Here is a 5373-nt window from a genome sequence, read left to right as displayed (position 1 = left end):
GTGTTTTGTCATATGTTAAAAAAAAGGGGGGGATAACAATAGGAGCCTCTTCAGAGGGTTTTCTAAGAATTAAATGAGTAACACAAAATGCTTAGGAACAGCGCCAGGCACATAGTAACCACTCAATAAATGTTAGCTAGCTTTATCTGCTGTGCACACACAGGAGTCTGGTTTTGGATACTTTTTTCAGTCCCATTTTTCTGAATGTTCCTGCTCTAGTCATACTGTTTTAATTAGCATAGATTTATATAGTGTCTTTTGATCTGGTTAAGTAAGCTCTCTTCTCATTTTTCTTAGTTTTTCACATTTTTCTTGGCTGTCCTCATTCATTTATACATACAAATGAATTTAAAAGCTATTTGTCAAATTCCACACAATCCCAGTGGGATTTTAATTGAAACTGTTTTAAATTGATATATCATTTTAGGGAAGCATGTCATCTTTACAGTATGAGTCTTCTTACCCAGAAACATGGTGTTTCTCTTTATTTAGTCTTCTTTTCCCTCTTCTACCAAGTTTTGCAGTTTTAAAAAAAATTCACATCTTACATATTCTCATTTTACTTCATATCTATCATTTTATTGGTATTTATTTTATTTACAAATGGATGTAACATAACTATCATATCATAAAAGGTATATACACTTTGATATCACCATACTTTATTTCAGCCTGATATGAAGCTCTCTTATTACTTTTATTTGTTTTCACTAATTATATGCTTACCTAAAATGAAATATCTAATGCTGTCAATCACCTATCTGAAGTCCTTCAATAATCCTTGAGGACAAAGCTCAAATTCTGGGCCTGACATACATGCATTAATCCTTTTCCAACATTCATTTTCTTCCTATGTAATAAGTATATATTAGGTCATCGGGAAAAACATGATATATTTTCCTATGCAAAAATGCATCATGACTTTCCTGGTATTTAGCCTCTCCTCTGTGCCAGCCCATGTAGAGCACTAGATATCCAATAATAAGCAGACAAAAATCTCTGAAGGTGGGCCCAGTGAGTGGCATGATGGTTAAGGCGCTGGGCTCCCACATGGTTCACCACAGTTCAAGTCACAGACCTGGTGACCTGCTCTCTCGCTTTCCTTCTTCCTTTCTCTCCCTCTCTCTCCGATGAGCACACATGCCTATAGCAAATTTTAAAATAATGATAGTAAATTAATTAATGAATTACAAGTAAAAGAATCCCTGCAGGTAAGGCGCCTACATTCAGGAGGAATCTGTGCCATGTTTTAGCTCATCCTGTGGATCCACCCCCATCACCTGTGCCTCCTAGCAGTTACTATGTACTTTAGTCATACTGAATTGACTGCAATCCTCCTGAAATGCCTTCCTATTAGACGTCCCTTTACCTTTGCCCCCCTGCCTAAAGTTTCTTTTATATCCTCATGCCACATGTCTGGAAAAGTATTCTCACAGCAGTTCTCTCTGATCCCCCCAAGCAGATTTCAGAAGTCTGCTTCCATGTCCCAGAAATGGCTCCTTAAAATTCAATTATTTATTGATCCATGAGTTCCTTGGGGGGGTAGGGATGGGGTCTTAATCATACTTTTGCTGCCTTCTGACAAGGTAGCAAGGTGGCCTTTACTAAATATTTGTTGAAGGCATAAATGTATCAATAAGTGAGATGCTGTCCTAACAAATGTTACCACAACCTAGTAGGGAGTATAGTGCCTTTCTCTGAGGGCCCAGGAGATGGGGGTTGGGCAGAACTGGAACTGGAACCTGACCATTTGACTTTGAAGGGATCAAGGTGGAACATGGGATAGGGGGTGTATGGTGAACAGATCAATGCAAGAGTAGAGGATTTGTACAGGGGGAAGTGTGGTACATTGGGAATGTGCTTGAAAATGCCATCAAGAACTACAGTGTGAAGGGCCCTTTGATGCCAGAAGAAGGATTTTTAAGACTTAAAATATGTTCAAGTATTTATTTGAATAGTTCACATGGCTCAAAAATCAATAGGCCCCACCGTATATTATCACAGTCTCCGTTCTCCTATCCCCAGCACTGAATTCCCCACTCCAGAGGCAACTGATGTTTCTTATTGCTTCCAGAGATATAGGATGACAAGAAATATGATGTGCATGTGTATGTGTATTGTTTTTCCACAAATGTTAACTTTTTTTATTTTATAGTATAGTTTAGAGATTATCATCATTGATATATAAAGAATTTCTTTTTTAAAAAAAATAGGGATATAGTGATCCATTCTGTGAGTGAATCATAATTTATCTAAACAGTCCCTAATTAATAAACATTTAAGTCATTTCCTATATTTTGTTATTACATACAATGCTATAATAAATAAAACATGTATGTGACTATATTCGTAAGAAAAAGTAAATTCCTGAAAGTGCTCATTGCTGGGCCAAAGGGAAGGCTAATGAATTTGGATTCCAATCTGTACCAGGGATACAGTCAATGTTACAACTAACAAATGCATGTACAAACAGTATTTTAAGAAATTTGATGGGCCAGTCAGTGGCATGGTGATTAAGGTGGCTGGGTCCCACATAGCCGACTATGTGGTTTGTGTCTTGGACTCAGCAGCTCGAAAAACAAGCCAGGCACACATGTGTGTATGTGCCCAAAATCCTGGGGAGAGAATGGAGAAGGGATTGTGGCATGGCCATCCCCCCAGGGGATCCTCTCCTCTCTCTCTCTCTCTCTCTCTCTCTCTCCCGCGCGTGCACATGTCCTATAGCAAAACAATCCAAAAAAAATTTTTTTTAAGAAATTGACTTTACATATAACTAGTTAGATGTGACAGGTTATAGAGATAAAGGAGTCTGAGGTTATTCCAAGTTCATTAATAACAAGGTCTGGGGAAGCCAATACTTAGGGTGTGATGCAGTCTATGGTATCACTCATAGACTGATGATGTCACTCATAGATACTCCCTCATCCTCAAAGTATACATTCCAAGACCCCCCCCCCCTTCACTGGATGCCTGAAACCTTGATAGTTCTGAACTCTATATATACTATGTATTTTCTGATACATATATATCTATGATAAAGTTTAATTTCTAAATTAGGCACAATAAGACATTAACAATAATAACTAATAACAAAATACAGCAATTGTAGCAATATACCATAAAAAAAGGCAGTGTGAATGTGGTCTCTCTCTTTCTTCTCTCAAAATATCTGGTAACTACTAAGTGACTATGGGCAGGTAGCATCTACAGCATGGATGTGGTGGTCAAAGGGATGATTCATGTCCCAGGCAAGTCAAAGCTGGATGGTATGAGATTTTATCACACTACTTAGAACAGTACGCAATTTAAAACTTCCTGTTTATTTATGGAATTCCCCATTTAGTATTTTTACACTGTGGTTGATCACAGGTAACTGAAATGGTGGGAAGTGAAGCTTTAGAGAAAGGGGACCGCTGTACTTTCTCATCTCCACTACCATATAGGCCTTGACCTACCATGTGGGTGAGTGGATAAGGGGTCAGGGTGGGGAGGAGGCTGGGACCTCCTTTAAGGACCCATGCTGATTATATACCTCTTTGGAGAGTGCCATTGATAGAAATAGAAAATCCTAGAGATGGAGTTGGCTAATTAACTCACAAGGACCCCAAATACACAGGCCCCCAAATGGAGAAAATTTCTGACCTCGTTAACTAAGAAAATTCTAATAAAAATGTAAATCTGGAGGACAGCAAAAAAGATGAAAATACATATGGTAGATCTAACTTTACTTTCTCTGGAGTTGGGAGACCCTGAGTTGGAATATTCTGACCCTGGAGTGATCCCTTCAGGCTTTGTCCTCAGAACCCACCACCTTGGATTTGAACCATCACCTCTGCTGTCCACTTCATCCAGGAACAAGGGTGTGAAGGAAGATGAAGGTCCAGCCAAGGTCTCCACAGTCTGAGCTCAGCCTGCAGATGCCCAGCCCCTCAGTAATATAAGATGCCTGCCAGATCCGCTCAGTTTACTGATTAGCTGGGAACTCCTTCAGGAAAGCATACCTTGGCAAGAGTCCTGTAATTCAACCAACCGACTAACCTTTTAAGTCAATAAAAGACAAAAACAACAACAGGGCCATAGCTATGGGTTGGTGGTGATGACAGGCAATCCTTTATGCAATAAAGGATCCTAGTCCAGTAAAAATACAAGCCTGTCTACATTCTGTTCTACCTCTTGGAGAGTAGGCTTGAACGTATTTAATATGTTATGTGCATAAAAGTTGTGTGTAAAACTCAACTGAAGAAGGAACTTGCCCTGTTTTGCTCATTGCTGTACCCCCAAGGGTTAGAATAACACCAGGAACATAGTAGTTGCTCAGTAAACACTGGCTGAACCAGTGAGTGCATTTATTGTGAATGAGTGAATGAATGACCGAATTCACAGCATGTGTGTGTCCTTCTCTATTTCTGCATATCATTACATACCATAAATCATAGATACCTGTGGATTTCAATGTGTCTTATGTATTTGCTTATGAAATTACTTCAAATCACTTTGTAAGCAGCTCCAAATGAACCCTATATACTTTGCTAGCAACTACTCTTTGCCAGTCCCCTAAATATTGGTTCCTTTGAGCTCATTCCTTGGCTTTTCATTCTCCCTGAGTGCACATTCACAGCTTCCACTCTTATTGATAGGCTAATGACTCACAAAACTCTCTCCAGCACAGACATCTCTCATGACTTGAGATCTAGATATCTACTTATCATCTGAATATCTACATTCAGGTGTTTCAGAAGTGCCTCAGAATCAGTGAATCAACTGAATGTATTATCTCACCCCTTTTAAACCTGTCCTTTCTCATTCATTCTGGATTTTTGTATAAGAACTGGAGAATAAAAATATAAAAGAGTATTATGTTTAGTAGCTATCATGTTTGTTGTGTAAAATATCACTCGTCCTTAAGTTCTGTTTTCTAGTTCAGTTTCCTGACTATTATGCTGGGATATGCCATGACTGGGTTATATTGGGTCGTCAGAAAAGTCATGATGCGTTTTCGCATATAAAACATGTCATGACTCTTCTGATGACCCAGTGGGTTGGTGCCCAAGAAATCAAACTTCTTAGCTATTGCACCATTTGGGAAGAGCCTAAGGAATCTGAACACTAGGGTCAGGTGTCTGAGGTTTGAACATCCTCACTGTTTATCCCAGTTCTCTATGTGTGCAACATCATAAGGAAAATCTGGAAGAACTGATCTTGTCTTCAATTCTCCCAAATAGCAATTTTCATCTATACATTTCATTGACACCACACTGAATATTCATGACCCTCATAACTGCCAAGTGAGTCATCAAATAATATGCAATTACCACAGAAAATGTAACTTTCTTGTGGAGTTATAAAACAGAATTTGTGGGGCCGGCAGGTGGT

This window comes from Tupaia chinensis, unplaced genomic scaffold (assembly GCF_000334495.1).
Source record: "Tupaia chinensis unplaced genomic scaffold, TupChi_1.0 Scaffold000081_1, whole genome shotgun sequence".
Lineage (NCBI taxonomy): Eukaryota > Metazoa > Chordata > Mammalia > Scandentia > Tupaiidae > Tupaia > Tupaia belangeri.
Note: the sequence above shows the minus strand (reverse complement) of the source record.